Here is a 22,864-nt window from a genome sequence, read left to right on the forward strand (position 1 = left end):
TGTAAATTTCAATGAAATAATGAAAAAAATTAATTAGTTTTATTCGACCTTTTATTGGTAACTTTTTAAATGAAGAATTAAGCTCGAGGTCTATCCTGATGATGTCAACCGAACACAACGCACTGTCCTAAATATCAGCAATATCGGATAATAAATGTGGCTTTTATGGGCCTAAGACTCCAAATCTGAGGAGCGGTCTATGTGGCAGCTATATCCAAATCTACACCGATCTGGAAGGGCCTAACATAACGCACTGTCCAAATTTCAGCGAAATCGGATAATAAATGTGGCTTTTATGGGCCTAAGACCCTAAATCGGAGGATCGGTCTACATGGCAGCTATATCCAAATCTGACCCGATCTGGGCCAAATTGACGAAGGATGTCGAAGGGCTTAACATAACTCACTGTCCCAAATTTCAGCGAAATCGGATAATAAATGTGACTTTTATGGGCCTAAGACCCTAAATCTGAGGATCGGTCTATATGGCAGCTATATCCAAATCTAGACCGATCTGGGCCAAATTGACAAAGGATGTTGAAGGGCCTAACACAACTCACTGTGCCAAATTTCAGCGAAATCGGATAATAAATGTGGCTTTTATGGGCCTAAGACCCTAAATTGGAGGATCGGTCTATATCGGGGCTATATCAAGATGTGGTCCGATATAGCCCATCTTCAAACTTAACCTGCTTATGGACAAAAAAAATCTGTGTTCAGCTCAATATCTCTATTTTTAAAGACTGTAGCGTGATTTCAACAGGCAGACGGACGGACATGGCTAGATCGTGATTTTTTCGTCAGTGCCTCGAGAATCGTGATTTCCTCGTGACTGCTTCGTGAGTAAAATTTTCGCCTCGTGAGCGTGCATGCACGTTAATCGACATACGCACAGTCGTATTGCTATGTTAAATAAAATGTCCTCTTTCCTAACCATCATGTGAAACAGTTTTTTTCTTTGACGCGCTCTTCGATGTTTAACAGGAGTCTTCCACATTTTAGAGATCCCGGTGTCAAAATGTTAGCCCAATATAGAACTTAAACGACCGCCAGAGTTCGCTTTGAATATTCAACAGAGACACACTTCTTTTTTCCCTTCCACGCAGTTCGATGTGCGGCAGAAGTCGCGCCGCACAATACCTATTCGCCTACTTTATTTATGTTAATGGGCTTAATGTCACTCATACGTGCAATGACAGCGAATATCAAATGAGTAACCGAGTTTCCTTGAACAATTTGTTTTGTTTTCATTATTGTGAGTACACTCGATTTTGCTTATGGAAATACTTCTAATAGACCCTCATGCACAACATATTGCGGAGAAAGTACAAATATTGTGGCCGAGACCATATGAGTTTGGGAAATTTACACAACACCCCCCCATATTATCTTGAAAGAAAAAAAAATCAAAATGGAAAATGGTCCCAAGTTGATTCTTAAATGATGTAGGCAGAGTACAGACAGATGAAGGCAGCCAAAAAAAAAAATCTTTAAAACCAAAAAATTTGACAGTTTAATTACTTTGAAATATCGTAGATTATGGACCAATTTTGTTTTAAGCTTTGTAATTCGGAAACTATGGAAAACATCTGTTTATTGTTTCAAAAATAAACTTTAGGGATTTTTTTTTTTAATAATTTAAATAAGTATACGCTCTATGGACCTGAGATACATGGCGTATGACCCATAGAGATCTTTAAATTAAATAAATCATACGCACTGAAAGCCAATAGGGAAATAATTTGGAAAATAAAGTAAATACGTATTTGGTAAATCTATTATTTCATGCCTAACATTACGTGGCAACCAATTTTATGAAAACGTTAGTGGGAGCTGATTTACTTGACTTTCATTTATGTAATTCAAATAAAGTATATGCTCAAATAAAAAAGGTGGAATATATTTTTTAAGGCATTTAAAATAAAGTATACGCTCTATTGCACAACAATTTATTACGATTCGAATCAGTTATAGGACATTCAAGGCGAAGAATATCAATTGAAAAAAGAATTTTAAAAAACGTTGCTTAAGGAACGGGGATGATAAAACGACAACATTTGATAATGTTTTAATTGGGAAAAATCTGCCCGCACAAGAATATCCGAATGGAGCCTTTCTACTGCATGAGTGTTGAAGTGTTTAGTCGCCTCAACATTTTTAAAGCCACTCCCCCAAATTCGGTTCATGTCTGATATTGTGTCCCTACCTAACGAAAACCATTTGAGAACTTATAACTCTTCGAAATTTGAAATGGATTGAGCTTAGGCTCTATTTGCATGTGCGCCTATGATGCTGAATGCCTGGCTTCGAATACTGGCAGGAACATCAGAAAATTTTTCTATGATGGTTTTCCCCTCTTAGTGCTGGCGATATTTTTGAGGTACTTTGCCGTGTAAAAACTTTTCACCAAAGTGGTGTCGCTCTGCAGCACGCCGTTCGGACTCCGCTGTAAAAAGAAGCTCCCTTAACATTGAGCTTAAAATTGAGTGGGACAGCACTCATTGGTTTGTGAGAAGTTTGCCCCTGCTACCTAATTGAATGTTCATGGGCAAATTTGCATTTACATTTGCAGAGCTGAAATCATGCCCGAAATTTCAAGGCCTTTTGGTAGGCCCCTAAAGTTCGTCACAGTTTCAGCAAAATCACGCATTAAATCCGCTTTTTATGAACCGCTTAATTAGAAGATCGGTCTATATGACAGCTATATCTAAATGTAGTCTGATCTGTATCATATTTTGGTCGTCTGCCCCTGAACTTTTCATTAAGGAACAGGAGAAAAGTTCTCACACATCTCTCAAAGCTCAATGACAAGGCACCTCCTTTTTATAGGCGAGTTCGTTCAAACTGCGCGCCGCAGTGAGACACATAGTTCCTCACACATGTTGCCTGCATCAGGAGGGAGTAACCACCGCTGAAAAATGTTTCTGATGTTGGTGTCAGAATTCCACAAAGGCGCTTAGAGTCATAGGAGTACATGCTAATCTCTACGCTGCGGTGGCTCTCAGGAAAAGGAGGAGTGTCCTCTCGCCTCTTCGTACCGTTTCTCCAGTGAACCCGAACAAGACCGTACATTAGGGTGTGCTTGCTAGTCATCAACCTGCGTATTGCGCTGTATATTGGGGTGTTCCTCCTTGCCGCCCCCTTGCCACCGAGCTCGAAAGCCCGCCCTCTCGCCTCTTCGTGCCGTCACCCCAGCGGACGCGAACATGACCGTGTATTAGGGTGTGCCTCCTAGCTACCAAACCGCATTAGGGTGCGTCTTCTTCTGCTTACTGTGCCCGAATATATAGCTAAGCAACGGTGTGATCTTACGCATCCTCGTGTCGCGAGCACCAGTTAACCCGATTAGTGGCATGTATTAGGTTGTGCCCCCTAGCCATCAATCAGTATGACGAGCCGTCTATTGGAGTGTGCCTCCTTGGCACTCATCTGCTCCCGGCACCCGAATCTCATTGTTTACCACCGCCTCGTCGTGTCCAAAACTAAAACCCGAATAGGGCCGTATATTAGGGTGTGCCTCTTAGTCAAGCAATATGGTTAAAGTACCCTCTAACCATTATCGGTTGTCGAACCCCAGTAGCCCACTGTAAGATTGTGCCCGCTAGTCAAACCGACCTTCCAAGTCTTCGGGCAACCGTGCTTTCGAATTGAAATACACCCCTACTTCTTTCGTAGCAACATCTAGAATTTTTCTAAGACAGCTCTGTTTTTATTCCTGTTTTTATAGCTGCCATATAAACCGATCTTGGGTCTTGACTTCTTGAGCCTCTAGAGTGCGCAATTCTTATCCGATTTGGCTGAAATTTTGTATGAAGTATTTTATTCTTACCCTTAACAAATGCGTCAAATAAGGTTCAAATCGGTCCATAACCTGATATAGCTGACATATATAAACCGATCATGGGTCTTGACTTCTTGACCCTCTAGAGTGCGCAATTATTATCCGATTGGACTGAAATTTTGCACGACGTGGTTTGTTATGATCTCCCACAATTTTGCCAATTATGGTTCAAATCGGTCAATAACCTGATATAGCTGCCATATAAACCGATCTTGGGTCTTGACTTCTTGATCCTCTAGAGTGCGCAATTATTATCCGATTGTAATGAAATTTTGCACGACGTTTTTCTTATGATATCCAATAACTGTTCCAAGTATGGTTCAAATCGATTCGTAACCTGATATAGCTGCCATATAAACCGACCTTGGGTCTTGACTTCTTGAGCCTCTAGAGGGCGCAATTCTTATCCGATTTGAATGAATTTTTGTACGTAGTATTTTTTTATGATATCCGACAACTGTGCTAAATATGGTTCAAATCGGTCCATAATCTGGTATAGCTGTCATATAAACCGATCTTGGGTCTTGACTTCTTGAGCCTCTAGAGGGCGCAATTCCCATCCGATTTGGCTGAAATTTTGCATGAAGTATTTTATTCTTACTTTGAACAACTGTGCTAAGTATGGTTCAAATCGGTTCATAACCTGATATAGCTGTCATATAAATCGATTTGGGATCTTGACCTCTTGAGCCTCTAGAGGTCGCAATTATTATCCGATTTGCCTGAAATTTTGTACGACTGATCCTCTTATGACCATCAACATACGTGTTTATTGTGGTCTGAATCGGTCCATAGCCCGATACAGCTCCCATATAAACCGATCTCTCTAATTTACTTCTTAAGCCCCCAAAGGGCGCAATTCTTATTCGAATAGGCTGACATTTTACACAGGTCTCCAACATATAATTTAATTGTGGTCCAAACCGGACCACAGAGCAAATCTTTTCTTATATCCTTTTTTGCCTAAGAAGAGATGCGGGGAAAAGAACGCGACAAATGCGATCCATGGTGGAGGGTATATAAGATTCGGCCCGGCCGAACTTAGCACGCTTTTACTTGCTTTAATTGTATCAATCAAAAAATTAATTGGAAATTCAAAAATTTTCATTCAGAGGCATTTTTTTAATTGAAATTTTTTTCAATCACCTTTTTTTCAAAAACTCTTATTGACATTATCATGTTTGTGATTGAAGCAGTTTCGAATAAAAAGTTAATTGGATCAATTAATTTCATGATTGAAACCAATTTTTTTTTTAATTTTTGCTGTGTTTTAACTGTAGTGGTTAAAAAATTAAACCCATTTTTAGACTCGTCATTGTCAATTTCTTTAATTTTAAGCGCTCTATTTCTCGGAACAACCACATTGTCGTGGTTTCTATAGCTCTTTTTTTATTATATTTCATGTTAAGAATTATTGATTGAGTTCGAACATCATTCAGTTGCATAACAGCAATAAACTATCTCCGGGGGTGTTCAGAGCTGGTTTCAAATTATGCCCATTTTGCTATAAGCACCGCGATAAATGTGTTGGAAAATTGCTCAATGGACCGTTAAAAAAGTGATAATAAAAAGAAAAATCAATGATGTGGTTTTTCTTTACATCGAAGAATGAATCACTAACATGAAGCAGACCCAAAAACCATGAATGATAAGGGAGTCGTTTTTAGTTTAGTTTAGTTAAAAAACATGAAAAAAAACCTTTTCCTGGCAAACCTAACAAACGTTTCAAATGTATCTCAATTTGGAAACATTCGGTTTGTTTATGTATGTGTGTGTGTGTGTGTGTGCGTGTGGGTGAGTGAATTCGCATTCGTCACGTTTTATTTGCTTTTCTTCTCATTTGGAGAGCATTCTTTTGCTTTTTCAATGGCACAGCAAAGGAGCAGAACAGACAACAAACATGCCAGCATATTATCTAGCTGCCGATAGATAGATATATAGTAAGGCTTATATGAACATAGCATCGTGCATATGTTTCGAGAATCGCAATGCTTTTGCTTAGAACCCCAACGAATATGAGTTACCTAGTTAATAGCCATGTTTTAGTTTAGTACTGTATAGGGCAGGGCAATGAAATTTGTATGAAGCTGACATCTGTGCAGGACAACGAAGTTCTGGATAAATTACCAAGGCAGGCTTATGTAACATCGGTCGTCAGGATAGCCATGATGTGTATTTCATAAATAAGTGTGGCCACTTGTGAATGGCATAGTAAAATTAAAAACAATTACAAATCGTTACAAATTTTATTTGACTTTTATGTCCTCACATGTTTTGCAAATTTCATTTTTAAATTTTCACTTTTTTCTCGTATTGTTTGGGCAGATTTGCATCTCACCGACTTGCACTGGAAATATTTTTGCGTTTCATTTTTACCCTTAACAGCTTGTCTACCCAGTACTAAACTAAACCACAGCGCAAGTTTGTTCATTTCATTTTATTCCTGCTGTGTGGCTTGTGTGACTGTTCGACAGACAGACAAATAATCTTTTCATCATCAATGAATTTGTGAAAATTATTTCTGTTTTGTCTGCAGGTAGTTGGTTGGGTCTATTAGTCTTCATCACATGTGGTTGGAATTAGTGGAAGGGAGAAATACCTCAAGAGAGAAACCACACTTATATACATACCACAGCATCAAGAATGAAAAGGAAAATATAAAAAAGTCAAAGATATGGGTTGCCCAAAAAGTAATTGCGGATTTTTTAAAAGAAAGTACGATAAATGCATTTTTAATAAAACTTAGAATGAACTTCAATCAAATATACTTTTTTTACACTTTTTTTCTAAAGCAAGCTAAAAGTAACAGCTGATAACTGACAGAAGAAAGAATGCAATTACAGAGTCACAAGCTGTGAAAAAATTTGTCAACGCCGACTATATGAAAAATCCGCAATTACTTTTTGGGCAACCCAATATGATGTTCTTAAGGCCTAAACAGAATGAGCGCGTCGAGGAGCATCGCCTTGGAAAACGCAACTCTGCAAACAAATGTTAACAAGGCGTTAAGTTCGGCCCGGCCAAACTTTGGATATCCACCAGCTCGGGTATATATGGAAACCACCTTAAGTCATAATGTGGTGATGATGCCCCCATAGCAGCACTATCGAAATGTGGTATGATTTGGACCAAATTCGGCACTGACATTTAGTGGTCTAATAAGTACAAGTCATTGTTCAATTTTGTACAACAAGACCGATGTGAACCAAATACAACACGGATGTCGAAACGCCTAACATAAGTCACTGGGTCAAATTTCAGCGAAATTGCATTATTAATGCGCCATTTATGGGCCCAAGACCTTAAATCGAGACATCGATCTATATGGCAGCTATATTCAAATCTGGACCGATCTAGGACAAATTAAAGAAGGATGTCGGAGGCTCTAACACAACTCATTGTCCCAAATTTGAGGAAAATCGGTCAATAAATGCGCCTTTCATGGGCCCAAGACCTTTAATCGAGAGATCGGTCTATATGACAGCTATATCCAAATCTGAACCGATCTGGACCAAATTAAAGAAGGATGTTAAAGACTCTAACACAACTCATTGTTTCAAATATCGGCGACATCGGTCAATAAATGCGCGTTTTATGGGCCCAAGACCTTAAATCGAGAGATCGGTCTATATGGCAGCTATATTCAAATCTGAACCGATCTAGGCCAAATTAAAGAAGGATGTCCAAGGCCCCAACACAACTCATTGTCCCAAATTTCGGCGACATCGGTCAATAAATGCGCCTTTTATGGGCCCAAGACCTTAAATCGAGAGATCGGTCTATATGGCAGCTATATTCAAATCTGGACCGATATGAGTCAAATTGAAGAAGGATATCGGAGGCTCTAACACAACTCATCGCCCCAAATTTGAGGAAAATTGGACAATAAATGCGCCTTTTATGGGCCCAAGACCTTAAATCGAGAGATCGGCCTATATGACAGCTATATCCAAATCTGAACCGATCTAGGCCAAATTGAAGAAGGATGTCGAAGGCCCCAACACAACTCATCGCCCCAAATTTGAGGAAAATTGGACAATAAATGCGCCTTTTATGGGCCCAAGACCTTAAATCGAGAGATCGGCCTATATGACAGCTATATCCAAATCTGAACCGATCTAGGCCAAATTGGGGAAGGATGTCGAGTGGCCTAATACAACTCACTGTCCCAAATTTGAGGAAAATCGGATAATAAATAACCTGCCTATGGACAAAAAAGATCTGTGCAAAGGTTCAGCTCAATACCTTTTTATTTTTAAGACTGTAGCGTGATTTCAACAGACTGGCGGACAGACGGACGGAAATGGCTAGATCGTCTTAGATTTTTACGGCGATCAAAAATAAATATAATTTTTAGGATCGGATATGGATATTTCGATGTGTTGGAAATGGAATGTCTTAATCCTTCGGTAGTGGGTGTAAATCCTTCGGTAGTGGGTAACTTTCGGTTTCAAGCGTCAAAGTTGAAAATTTTTAACTTTTCCTCGCAGCTTTTGCAAATTTTGGCCTCTACACTTAAAAGACTAATGGACAATACGGGGGGGCCATAAGCCAAGTGAGATTGATTGACAAGTTAATAATGCGCCGTGCACTTTGTACGGTCCAAGTTGAAACATGCTAAGTTCTGCCGCATCAAATCCTATACATACCCCCACCATGGATCGCCATTGCCATGTTCCTTGCACGGTTTCTCTTTATCGGCAGAAACTAATAATCGATGGATAGCAGCTGCTTTCTGTAAGTGCTCAAGAAGTCAAAACAAGAGATTCATAGGTTTATATGGGAGCTTTATCATGGAAAAACGTCTCCCCACAGAGGTGGTGCAGTGTGGCACGCCATTTGCACTCGACTATAAAAAGGCGAGTCCTTATCAGTGAGTGTAAACTTGCACTGGATTGCACTCAATGGTAAGTTTACCCCATTTCCTTTAATGGGTAAATTTGTGTATCAAGTAAGTGACCCATTCGGGCCATACTTAGTTTGTGTATAAGCGGTCATAGCAGAAATCCGCGGGCAAAACTTCTGTCTAATAGTATAAAAAGTGTGCCCTCTTGGGGCTAAAGATGTAAAATAGGAGAGATTGGTTTTGATGGCATCTATGTATATCAGGTTATGGTCTGATTCAGACTATACTTGACATGGATGTTAGAGGTCGTGGTATATGTCACGGTGTTAAAATTCCTCGCAATCAGATAAGAATTGCACTTTACACGTATCAAAATACAACGGCTGCGTTGGCTAGGTCATGTCGTCAGAATCGGCGAAGAAAAAAAGTCTTTTGAAGGTAAACACGGTGGTAAAGCCAAAACGGCACGACCAAAAGCCCGATGGGAAGATCAAGTGGTGGGAGACACCTTGAAACTTGGTGTCAAAGATTTTAGAATAAGCGCAGAAGATCGGGGCAAATGTTCTGTCACAGCCAATTAAATTAAAGTAAAGTAAGATATGCCTCTCTCTAGGGGCCTAAGAAGTCATACTGATGAATGGGTTTGTATGGGGGCTATTTCCAAATCGAAACCAATATGGCCCAATTGCAATCCCTAATAACCTTAGTCAATAAGAAGTATCTATGCAAAATGTTATGTGGTTAGTTTCATTCGTTCGATGGCTATGGTGATTTCAGCAGACCAGATCGACTAAGAATGTCAAGACGATCAAGAATTTATACTTTATAGGGTCGCAGAGATCAACATTTCGAGCAGTTCCAAACGGAATGACTAAATTAGTATGCCCCCATTCCATGGTGGAGGGTATAAAAAGAAGGTCCTTTATCATTGAACAAGAAATTATATGAGCTATCATTCATTGGTAGGAGAGAAGTATCTTCGCTGAACCTTAATGGCATGTGAAACTAAAGTGTAAACATAACAATAATGCTATGTAAACAACAACAACAATGCGCCGACCGAACGAAGGCTCACGAAGTTGCTTTCACTATACGTGTGCCAATATTCTATGCTCGCAGGTGTAGAAATTAATGAGCGGTTGTGTGCTGTTGCCCATCTCTTATAGCGAGATGCCCATCTCTTATAGAGAGATGCCCATCTCTTATAGAGAGATGCCCATCTCTTAAAGAGAGATGCCCATCTCTTTCAGAACAAGGTGGCGTATGAGTGTCATTTTTGATGTTATAGTAAGTATACGCAGTATTTTTTTTTTTCAATTTACATAAATCATACGCACCATATGTCATTTGGACAAACTACCTTCAATTGCCAGAATAAAATGATTTTAACCAATAAATAACGGATACGTCCATAGATATATCCTTTTGAGGTAATTTCCTTTTTTCCTCTGTCACCCTCACGCTTTTATTCATTTGATTTATTATTTAATTTTGCAACCTGAACTTACATCCCCATATGCAATGGCTTTTGCCAAGAAAGAGAGCGGACGACATAACGACAGTCGACAATAATTAACAGACTTATGCCTACAACGGATGATAGAACACGTTTCCTGTCATTTAATGATTATATCCTTGACTGCAGGAACTAATTGTAGGAATGTGTGCATAAAAATAGGCAAGTAAGTGGGTACATCGTTCGGGCAAACATACATGCATCTGCCATACTGATAACCATATACCAAGACTCAGTTTCGGCCGCAAATTTAATACAACACCATGGGCCAGCCCACTTTCTTCCATGGCTGTCAACAATGAATGGCGTACCGGTAAAATCGTTAATTTAAGTTCATTACCAAGATGACAAAGACGACGGCAATGATGCTGGTGATGCTTCTACTGCCTACGAAGAGCATGTATAAATGAACCATCGCAGAAACAAGCCAAACAGCACACACACACACAATGCCCAACTGCCCCTACACCCTCGCACCACCAAAAACTAAGCGACAGATAATGTAGAACTTGTGTCTCAGGCCCTTCTTGAAGGCTGGCATGTTAGAATCGTTGTCATGTTTAAATGTGTTTGTTAATTTTATTAATAGCAACCCTAACAAGCATAATGTCAATCACCACAGAAAACTTATGACACTTCAGTGTCAGTGAGATGCTTAGTGGCCAACTACTTGAATTGTAAACACACACACACACACACCCACACACAAGCTTACTTGTAGCTAACAGCCGTTTTCGTTATTACAGAGAAATGTTTAATTGCCATTGATGGCTGTTGAGTAACGATTGTCAGTAACATCACTGAGAAGGGTTCTTTAGTAAATTACTGAAATCTATACTGGTGACACAAGTGTGCTATTGACTATTTTTACACTGTAGCATTACTTATAGCTTTGCTTATAACTTAGTGCTTTGTGTTTGTAGCACCCATAAGGAAGGTATGGTGATAAAGCTTGCGGATCGGCTCCATCCGTTTGATTGTAAATGTACCTGAAGTATGCCTGTCTGTCCGTCTGTTTCTCTGTCCGCCTGCCTCTTTCACCGTGTATCTCTCTGTGTATCTGTCCTTGTTAATTTGTGCACAAGGATCACAATCTTCATCTTCAATAGAGAGGAGACAAAGCCTATGGAAACACGAAGAACGAGTTCTTCGATATAGCTGTAATATATATACATATATATGTTTCGCCCGACTTTCTCTTCTGGATACTATGCATGCGTATTTATCTACCAACTTTCTCAATTTTTTTTCCTCTTTGACTGCCTCTAACAGTACGGATTTTGCTCGCAATCTTTTTGATGAACACGAAAGTGCGCCTCAAATTCAATATTCCAGTAAAGAAAGTGAAAAGCGGAATTCCTAGCCTTTACAAGTAAATGAAATTAATCTTTAAAAAGAAACATCCTAATTTTTAGTTCTGTCCTACACAGTTTGCAGTCCTTAGAAATTCTTGTTAAAGTAAGAAGGTGTTCCCATAGCTATGCATTGCCAAGGAAAGCGGCAAATCTTCTCTCTAGTCATCAGATTTTCCATCATTGTTTGCTCATGTAGATACAAAACGATTTAAATGTTTTTCTCTTTATCGCTAACAATGAGGGAACCGCTGTTTAACTTGAAAGCATACTGCAACCATTTATCCTTTCTTTCGTTCCCCACTACTTATGGTGGGCACATAGTTGTGTGTGTGTGTGCGTGACACACCACAGTTCGACTGATATGTCCGCAAGCGATTTTATGGCATTATTGTTTTCCTTGAAATCTAAAAATAACATTTTCCTCTATCAACAACACAGCGACCGAAACACTGGCGATTATTGAGCCGAACACACACACACACACACACACATGATAATGTTAGTGTCCTGCCAAAGGGGTAAAAAGTCTGTATGTGTGTGTGTGTGTGTGTGCGTATGCAACTCCTGTGTTAGGTTTATCTCATTGTCAATTTAAATTTTTAATACCAGCAATGTCATTTCACATTATCGACATCTTCCACTCAAGCACAATGAAGGGAAATCATCTCATCTCGTACCTTTTACTACTGCATCAGCACTTGTCCTTTCAACCAAGCCATGCCAAGCCATGCCATAACCCAACCATAGATACGTAAGCAAACACTATGTTATCTCCAAGGGTATGGATGTATACGCTGATACGTGTGTGTGTGTGTGTGAATGAATGAAGTTGTATAGAGAAGAGAAGGAATTTGTTTTTTGTGAATCTGCACTCACACATAAGCCCCTTACCATGTATGAGCATAAGTATTCAGTCAATACACAGACATATGCGCATCTACACCATATCACTATGGCTGCATTCTTTTGCATCTGCTTTTCAAAATTGAAGTGCATCGGCTTAAGGCGAGCACTCACTGGCATGTTTGGTTTTTCTAATTGGCCCCAAAACAACTTCCTTTCGTTAGCAAAGACTTTTGCTATTAAAGGCAAATTTACATAGAGGATTATACTCAAAATCGCCGGAACGTGTCATTCAAGGACACCAAAGTGTTTCATTACAATTTTATAGAGAACAATTTGCCATACATTCACATATGCAGAATTCATGTTGGTTAAAGGATTGGGAAAAAAGTCGAAAATTAATTTATGAAAATGAAAAGTTATTGAAAGTTATTTATCAAAACTAGTATTTTTTTTTTTTTTTGTAAAAGGGAAATTCGACAATAATTTTATAAAAATAATAAATTTTGAAAAAATTAAGAATTGAACAAAATATTGGGTTGCCCAAAAAGTAATTGCGGATTTTTCATATTTATAAAAAAAAAACTAATATTTAGAAAATAAAAATTCTAATTTTGTCAACATTTTCCAGAAAAACAAATTTTTGAAAAAAAGAATTCTAAACAAAACACAGTTTCCCTAAAAAAGGTTCATGGTCGATCAGAAATGGCGATAGCCACTCAAATGTTTTTAGCAACACCACACTTTTGCTGACTTTTAAATGGTTTTGCTGTGCTATTCTTTGAATAGAAAAGTATTAAACAAAATGGTCTAGAGCCGGACAATACCCTGCAATGGAATCTCAACAAGAGATTTAAGATCGAAAAAATAAAGCGCAAACAGACAAAAAAAAATTTTTTTCAACAAAATTTCCAATTAAAACAAAATTCTAACATTTTTCTATGAAAAATTTTCCATAAAAACAAAATTTTGGGGGTGGGGGTCCGCCCCAAAGAGGACAAATTTCCAGACCATGGCAATATGTGGCTCAAATGAAAGGTATTTGAGATAAGGATAAAAAGTATTTTAGAGTAGAAAAAGAATCTGTCCAAGTCACTCAGTGGCCGCCCCATCCCCCAAAACTCCTCCCAAACCGAATGAATATCTTTGCCGACTATGGAAGTAAATTAAAGATATTTGGGAGTAGAGCATGAATCTGATAACGACATTCATGACCAACTGTCTAGGCGACGTCCACCCCTATAATAACCCCCAAATAGGACGAATTTGCTCACCATGGCAATTTGGGACTTTTGCAATAAGGGGCTCAAATGAAAGGTATTTGAGATTAGAAAACTAATTTGATATCCAATTTTGGGGCCAATGGCAATATGGGGTTCAAACAAATGATATTTGAGAGTAGAGCACGATGCTGATATTTTTTCAGAGCTAAGTGTTTGGGGAATCACTCCACTTCCCAAAACACCCCTAAATTGCAATTATTTACCAACCATGGTAATGTGGGGATCAAAAGAAAGGTATTGGGGAATAGAGCAGGAAAGTGATACCCACTTCGGGACCAAGTGGCCATGGCAATATGGGGCTCATATAAAACATATTTGTGAGTAGAAAAATCCCCCAAAGAGGACAAATTTACCGACCATGGCAATATGTGGCTCAAAAACTAGAAAACGAATTTGATATCCAATTTCGCGACCAAGTGGGTCCCTCATCCCATCAACACCCCTTAAATCAATGGCAATATGGGGTTTAAATAAATAAATAAATAAAGGTAACGTGTCTGGGGAACCCCCCCTCCCCCAAAACACCCCTAAATCTGACATACATATTGGCCGACCACGGCAATATATGGCTCAAATGAATGGTATTTGGGAGTAGAGCACAAAATTGATAGCCACTTTCGGGACCACGTTTTTGGGATCCACACTACACCCTAAACACACCAACCACTACCTTTCGTGCCTTCCCACTCCCAAAATCCCCATGAGAATATAGGACTCAAATAAAGTATTTTAAGAATGGTCCTAACTCTCCGAGCGAATTCATACACTAATCAAGATCATATGGATTCAAATAAACGCATTTGTATTGTTATACTGTTAGTCAAGAGTCGAACTGTAGAATTGGTCTGTCCTCTTAATTCTTACAAAATCATAAGTGAAAATCAAATTTTGAAAAATTTTTCTTTATACCGAAATGTCTTACAAATAGCGTCAAATTTAACTTTTCTAAACATTTTTCTAATTTGACAATTTTATATGAGTCAAGATCCATAGTGATAATCAATTTCCACCATTACTAAAGATGGTCCAACAAGATTACATCAGTCTTATAATTTGTTAGTATTTATGGTCAGTACAGAGATAATAAAATATTATAGTTAAGTGTCTGCGAATGACCCAAGAGTATGCATAGAGCAGCTTACTGCCAAAGATGCTGTCCTAAATCAACAAGAAGACCAAACAATTATATAAAACAGCCCTCTAAACATGCAAAAGATGATAGGGTCATTGCAGAACCCTACACATACCAGTGTGGAGATATATGTATGCATGCGTATTACTACGCAAACATACGAGGATATCAAAATTGTCTTCCGGTATTTCGGAGCATATCCCCCTCCTCTTTACACACCATACAGATACTCCTACAGGATTTTATGATGAAGTCACAATCCAAGTTTGCTAAGCCACCCACAAAATGCCCATGTTTATTGAAATAGAATCTCTAGCTGATGAAGCTGCGAAAATGAGTGACACCATAATAGAATTTTTGAAATAGTTTCTAACCCTCTGCAATTGATGATGGCACTATGTGCTTTGGCATGAATAAAGGAAATTTTCTGAAAAACGTTGGTGTATCAATTTACCATGGAACAATTAAATGGTTTTGAGTGGAAGAGGTGGAGGCAAGCAATTTCCAGGCAAACTTTCCATTAATTTGAATGACATAAAATCGATACCATACAACACCGAACAAAAACAAATATTATTATCACCAAAATGATGGTTTCTTTCTATACAGGGGCAATAGAGTCTCTTTATCCCATTAATGGAAATTTATGGGCATATAGAATTGCCTGTTACAATGGCAGTTTAATGGCAAATAAAAACACAGCAAATGGTAATAAAAGTCCCCTAGTCCTTTGCAAACATTTAAGTCAAGAAAATTTTTAAACAAAGATATCATGGAAAGGAACAAACTACTTATATAACGAGGATCTGAAAAAAAAAGATGATATTTGCAATAAATTAGAAATATTTGACTTAACAGATAAAGGGGGCCAGCGAAAATGTGTGTTTCCCAATAGTCAAACTCTACTTAAATCAACTCAACTCAACTTAACTCAACTCAACTCAACTCAACTCAGCTCAGCTCAGCTCAACTCAACTAAACACAACTGAAATCAACTCAACTCAACTCAACACAACTCAAATTAAATTAAATTAAATTAAAATTAAAATTAAAATTAAAATTAAAATTAAAATTAAAATTAAAATTAAAATTAAAATTAAAATTAAAATTAAAATTAAAATTAAAATTAAAATTAAAATTAAAATTAAAATTAAAATTAAAATTAAAATTAAAATTAAAATTAAAATTAAAATTAAAATTAAAATTAAAATTAAAATTAAAATTAAAATTAAAATTAAAATTAAAATTAAAATTAAAATTAAAATTAAAATTAAAATTAAAATTAAAATTAAAATTAAAATTAAAATTAAAATTAAAATTAAAATTAAAATTAAAATTAAAATTAAAATTAAAATTAAAATTAAAATTAAAATTAAAATTAAAATTAAAATTAAAATTAAAATTAAAATTAAAATTAAAATTAAAATTAAAATTAAAATTAAAATTAAAATTAAAATTAAAATTAAAATTAAAATTAAAATTAAAATTAAAATTAAAATTAAAATTAAAATTAAAATTAAAATTAAAATTAAAATTAAATTAATTAAGAGTACATTAAGCACACATATTTTTATACCCTCCACCATAGGATGGGTGTCTAGCCATGTCCGTCTGTCTGTCAAAAAAGCTCTACCCTTTAGAAGGAGTAACTCTGGGAGCTTGAAATTTTGCACAATTATATCCTATTATTCTATTTGTGTAAGTCGGTTGGGATTGGGCCAAATTGGTCCATTTTTTTAAATAGCTGGCATAAAAACCGATCTTAAGTCTTGACTTTTTGACTTGACTGATTGCCCGATTATACTTCTTGAGTTTCTAGAGAGCGCAATTCTTATCCGATTTGGCTGAAATTCTTCTGTAAAGTCATCCAACAACTGTGCCAAGTATGGTTTGAATCAGTCCATAACCTATTATAGCCGCCATATAAACCGATCTACCGATTTGACTTGTTGGGCTTCTAGAGGGCTCAATTCGTATCCATTTTAATTGAAATTGTGTATGTATTGTTTTGGTGTGACTTCCAACAACTGTTCCAATTATGGTCTAAATCGGTTGATAACTTGATATAGCTGGCATATAAACCGATCTCCTAGTTAGATTTTCTGAGCCTCTGAAGGCGCAATTATTACTCTATTTGCCTGAAATTTTTGAGGCGGTGTCTTTCTATGACTTCTAACAGCCGTAACAAGTACGGTCCATATCGGTCAATAACTTGATATAACTCATATATTATTGAAAAAGTCATTCAAAGAACTTGACAGCTGCGATCCATGGTGGAGGGTATAAAAGATTCGGCCCTGCCGAACTTAACACGCTTTTAGGTGTTTAAAATATAGACAACAAATTTCTCCCAAATAAAACTCCAATAACTTACAAAGGATTGTTAATTAACGGCATAAATTGTTTTTTTTTTTTTTGTTCAAACAATTTGTGCTTTTAAATATTCAATTTATGCTTTTAAATATATGGGTTGCCCAAAAAGTAATTGCGGATTTTTTAAAAGAAAGTAAATACATTTTTAATAAAACTTAGAATGAACTTTAATCAAATATACTTTTTTTACACTTTTTTTCTAAAGCACGCTAAAAGTAACAGCTGATAACTGACAGAAGAAGAAATGCAATTACAGAGTCACAAGCTGTGAAAAAAATAGTCAACGCCGACTATATGAATATATAAGTTTTTTACCTTCTCGTAACCCAAATCACTGAAAAAGGATTGAAATTTTACAGTTTAAAATAATTTATTCAAATAACTTTGCAATTCTAATTTAATATTGTATATAAAATTTATAATTCAGCAAAGTGTTGTTAAAGTGTTGTTGCTTTATGACAACATCAAGGCTATTTTAGGGTTAAAAACAAACGGCTTTTATTTTGATTATTCCCAAGTGAACAACGTAAACACAAACACTACAAGCACACACATATACCAAAACACACACGCACATATCAAAGACAATTTTCTCTCTCTCTCTCTCTCTCTCTCTTCATTTAACTATCTAACTGGCAGATACTGCGATTCATGTGAACGCGCCTTCAATATTCATTCAATTGTAGGGAACTGGTTTTATTTAAGCATTGCAGAGTGACACACACACACACACCCGCCATGAGCTCTGGGGGCCATGTAGTGATTTGTGTGAGTGATTTCGTTGTGGAACCCAAAATAGGCAACGTATTGTAAAACTTTGAAGAGCTGCAAGTACTGGGTAAGCAGTCGTGGCCGAGCGGTTAAGGCGTCGGACTAGAAATCAGATTTCTTCTGGGAGCGTAGGTTCGAGTCCTACCAACTGCGGAAGGTTAGCAAAGAATAATGTCACTAAAAATGGTTTCATTTTAGTAAATTTTACTAAACATGCATAGAGTGCATGCATTTGTATAAAGAATAGTTGGTATGGAAATTCTACGGGACTAATCTAGCCATTAAATATTTATTTGTTGATAATTTTCTTATCATTTCTATATATTGAAAGCTATTAATCTTCCTTGATTAAACGAACGGGTTTGCGAACAAGTGCTGATCTCTGAAGGGGATCCATCCATACGAATTATGAGCTGCGAGTATAGAGGGGACATCTTGACTCTGCGCTTTGCGTTTTTGGGGCCGCCTCATCCTGTAAACTCCTCTTAAACCAATGGCAATATGGGGTTTAAATAAACGGCATTTGAAAGAAGAGCACGATGCTGATATTTTTTCAGGGCCAAGTGCCTGGGAGACCACCTCTCCTCCGAAAACACTACTAAATCAGACATCATGAGAATATCGGGCTGAAATTAAGTATCTTAAGAATGGAGTACACCTTACATCCAAACGTAAATTCGTGAAGATCATATGGAACTGTTAGTTAAGCGATACACTGTTTTCGTAGCATGGTATTTCACTAAAAGCTCTTTGATGTCGAAGTTAAATATTCCAAGGAAGGCGCAGCGGAGCGGGTCCGGGTCAGCTAGTTAGGTATAAAAATTTGTGGACAACGAAAATAAACGCCCCATTTTTTTCCGTTTTCTTTTTTATGCGATTGACTTTGGAATAATGTGCCGACGCCATCAAAACAGCAGTCGTGGCCGAGCGGTTAAGGCGTCTGACTAGAAATCAGATTCCCTCTGGGAGCGTAGGTTCGAATCCTACCGACTGCGGAAAAGAGTGTTTTTGAATTAGTTTCTGTTATGGTGGGTCTATCTCCTCTCGGCCTTGGCTATGGAAAATTTTTAGATAAAAAATTTCAAGCTATAGAAAATGTTTCATCGAACATCTCACAACAACAAGTTTTGTTTTATTAGCCATCATTGGATCATAAATTAAAAAAAATAAATATTTTTAATAAAAAAAATATTTTCTGTACAAAAGTAAAATAAAAAAAAAATTAAGTAAATTTTAAATTATGACATTTTTTATTATTATTAAATATTTTTGAGATTCCATTACTGGGTAAATATTTTCATTTAGCAATATTTTTATTATTAATATTGGAAAAACCTAATGCGAATTATTTGCTTTGATCCGCATTCTTTTTATTATTAAGCAGTCGTGGCCGAGCGGTTAAGGCGTCTGACTAGAAATCAGATTCCCTCTGGGAGCGTAGGTTCGAATCCTACCGACTGCGATAGTAAAATTTTTTGTTTTTAGAGAATAGCTGACAAAACCTACGATTTATACGGTGTCGAGTACGAGATTGAGTACGGCAGTATGAAATGTTGCCGTAAGTAGACATTTGTCACATTGAAAACTCCTAAGAAAGAGTTTCCGCTTTATATTATTTAAGATAAAATATCTCTACACAATTATAGTTTGACCATATATGTATAATACAGCATGAATTATGGTTAAATTTTAACTTGGTCAAACCAAACTCTGATGAAGAATCTGATGAAGGTTTCTTTTTTGAACTAAAATTAAAAGAAAAAAATTTTTTTTGGTTTATTTGTATTTTTACGTATTGACTTTAAATGAATCATTAAACCGCAACGCAAATATGTGCAGTCGTGGCCGAGCGGTTAAGGCGTCTGACTAGAAATCAGATTCCCTCTGGGAGCGTAGGTTCGAATCCTACCGACTGCGAGGCTAAATATTTTAAATGGTTAAAAAAAGAAAACCAAATGACCAAAGTAATGAGCAGAATTTGTGTGTTGTAATACAGAAAAATTAATGTAAAAATATGCACATTCATTCACACAGCTCTAATGATGCGATGCTATAGACCAACCACCACACCACCAAGTTAATGAAATCTGTACAACCAACGCACTCTTGTTGGTATATTTCCAACCAAAAAGATATGATAATTATAAGTTAAAAACCAATGCAGATAAGAGTCTGTTGAGATATTTATGAGTTTGGGTCGTGGGCTTATAAAGATTAGGGTTGCATAAATTTCTATGCATATATTAGGGATTTCTTTTATATAATTGTAAAGCTTTAAATGTTTTTTTTTTCCATATTTATTTAGTATTGGCTTACACCTCTTATGTGTAGCAGTCGTGGCCGAGCGGTTAAGGCGTCTGACTAGAAATCAGATTCCCTCTGGGAGCGTAGGTTCGAATCCTACCGACTGCGAGATAGAATATTTTTTGAAATGTGGAATTTAAAAAATGTAAAAGATAACAAATTTTGAAATTTTGTATGCCCGAGTTGTTCTCAGACAGTGATGGGCATACTAACACAGTTGAAAACACTAGATTGTGTTTGCACACAGATAAAAATAATTCTGAAAAACAACAACTTTTGTCGAAACAACAACTAAGAAACTTGTTAAATTGCCTGCAACAATTTATTTTGAATCTCAATGACCCAAAGTAAAAATTTGTTGTTGAAGGGCACTTGCAAGCCAACACATAACAACAACCACAATATGTATGCATATGCAAGACAAACAACCATCTAACCAGCCAACACCAGGGATGAAAAAGTCAGTACTTTAGTACTTTTTCCATACGAAGAGTATGGTAATACCTCCGCGACCGATTTAGTACCATTTGATGCACTAAGATGATTTTTTAAGTATTCGAATGTTTTCGAGATGTTATTTTTTTTTTTTTTTTTTTGTAACAAGTAGTTCTTAATTTAGGAAACGCATTACGCTGTAATAGAAATATTCGCTTGTTAGTCGATCGAGTCATGTCCTCCCGAATGTTGAATTTGCCATATGCAGGTCGTTTGGGAGGGGGCAACAGCAGTTCATATTAAGATAAAACAAGTAAAAGGGTGCTAAGTTCAGCCGGGCCGAATCTTATATACTCTCCACCATTGATCGCATTTGTTGAGTTCTTTTCCCGTCATCTCTTCTTAGGCAAAACAGCATATAAGAAAAGATTTGCTCTGCTATTAGAGCGATATCAAGATATGGTCCGGTTTGGACCACAATTAAATTATATGTTGGAGACCTGTGCAAAATGTCAGCAAATTCGAATAAGAATTGCGCCCTTTGGGGGCTCAAAAAGTAAAGTAGAGAGATCGATTTTTATGGGAGCTGTATCGGGCTATAGACCGATTCAGACCATAATAAACACGTATGTTGATGGCCAAATCGGATAATAATTGCGACCTCTAGAGGCTCAAGAAATCAAAATCCCAGATCGGTTTCTATGGCAGCTATATCCGGTCATCATCCGATTTGAACCATACTTGGCACAGTTGTTGAAAGTAAGAATAAAATACGTCATGCAAAATTTCAGCTAAATCGGATAGGAATTGGGCCCTCTAGAAGCTCAAGAAGTCAAGACCCCAGATCTGTTTATATGACCGCTATATCAGGTTATTAACCGATTTGAACCATACTTGGCACAGTTGTTGGGTAATAACAAAATACTACGTGCAAAAATTCATTCAAATCGGATAAGAATTGCGCACTCTATAGGCTCAAGAAGTCAAGACCCAAGATCGGTTTATATGGCAGCTATATCAGTTTATGGACCGATTTGAACCATACTTGGCAAAGTTATTGGATATCATAACAAAACACGTGGTGCAAAAATTCATTCCAATCGAATAAGAATTGCGCACTCTAGAGGCTCAAGAAGTCAAGACCCAAGATCGGTTTGTATGGCAGCTATATCCAAGCATGGACCGATATGGCCCATTTACAATACCAACCGACCTACACTAATAGGAAGTATTTGTGCAAAATTTCAAGCGGCTAGCTTTACTCCTTCGAAAGATAGCGTGCTTTCGACAGACAGACGGACGGACGGACGGACATGGCTAGATCGACATAAAATGTCGCGACGACCAAGAATATATGTACTTTATGGGGTCTCAGACGAATATTTCGAGTAGTTACAAACAGAGTGACGAAACTAGTATACCCCCCATTCTATGGTGGAGGGTATAAAAATCCTAATGCACGAGTCGCCTCATATGACTTATGGAACCTCTAGAAGGCTTTGGGAGTGGGGACACTTGACACCCAATTTCTATATGAGAATCGCGTTCTACTCCTGAATTCCTTTCATTTAGGTCCCATATTGTATCTATTTGTCTACATATCGGTTTGTAGGGTTTTGGGTTTCGGCGTTCCCCTAGGTACTTGACTCAAAATTTGAATACCTGATTTCCGTTTTTGGATTACTATCAAATTCTAATAAATCTGTTCACCCTTAGCTGATGTATATTTCGCAAAAGATGGGGACCTTTCGTCTTCGGTTAGGGTTGTTGAACTAATCGGTAAGGTAGTATATTTCCAGAGAGAAATTTTAGATTTCTGCACTCAAATATTTTTGTAACCATAATGCAAAACAAAAAGTACTCTTTCGGTCCTAAAAGTACTTTTTTAATACTATTTAAAATTTTGCATTTTCCATCCCTGGCCCACACACGTGCTTTGCTTCGGGTGGTGGTGTTTTTACCTTCGTTGTTCAATTCGTGCTGCTTTGTCTCGTTCGTTTCTGCTGCTCTCGGGATTTTCTCTGTCACTCTCCCTACTATTAGCCTTAAAAACAAAATTTTATAATTTTGGTGTCGCAGAGTATTGAAAACTCATGATCTAATGTTTGGTAGTCTTGAACGCATCCTCTAGACTACTGACATCATCTTCTTTATGATGAAATAAAT

At 37.1% G+C, this 22,864-nt stretch overlaps 1 protein-coding gene and 5 non-coding genes across 10 annotated transcripts in view; 5 read left to right on the forward strand and 1 right to left on the reverse strand.

The window, feature by feature from the left end:
- LOC106089613 (serine/arginine repetitive matrix protein 2) overlaps positions 1–22,864 on the reverse strand; it is a 119,575-nt gene that overhangs the window by 22,418 nt on the left and 74,293 nt on the right. Inside the window, exon 2 of one of the 5 annotated variants that reach the window (XM_059361152.1) lies at positions 17,504–17,522. The exons of the other annotated variants lie outside the window; for them this stretch is intronic. The gene's annotated coding sequence lies outside the window, so the exon portion shown is untranslated. The remainder of the gene's footprint in view (positions 1–17,503; positions 17,523–22,864) is intronic. 5 annotated transcript variants of the gene reach the window in all.
- Positions 18,031–18,112, forward strand: Trnas-aga (transfer RNA serine (anticodon AGA)). Its single transcript has one exon. It is a non-coding gene; the product is annotated as a tRNA-Ser (tRNA).
- On the forward strand, positions 18,873–18,954 carry Trnas-aga (transfer RNA serine (anticodon AGA)). The gene has a single exon. It is a non-coding gene; the product is annotated as a tRNA-Ser (tRNA).
- Positions 19,340–19,421, forward strand: Trnas-aga (transfer RNA serine (anticodon AGA)). The gene has a single exon. It is a non-coding gene; the product is annotated as a tRNA-Ser (tRNA).
- On the forward strand, positions 19,795–19,876 carry Trnas-aga (transfer RNA serine (anticodon AGA)). Its single transcript has one exon. It is a non-coding gene; the product is annotated as a tRNA-Ser (tRNA).
- Positions 20,290–20,371, forward strand: Trnas-aga (transfer RNA serine (anticodon AGA)). The gene has a single exon. It is a non-coding gene; the product is annotated as a tRNA-Ser (tRNA).

This window comes from Stomoxys calcitrans, chromosome 1 (genome assembly GCF_963082655.1).
Source record: "Stomoxys calcitrans chromosome 1, idStoCalc2.1, whole genome shotgun sequence".
NCBI lineage: Eukaryota > Metazoa > Arthropoda > Insecta > Diptera > Muscidae > Stomoxys > Stomoxys calcitrans.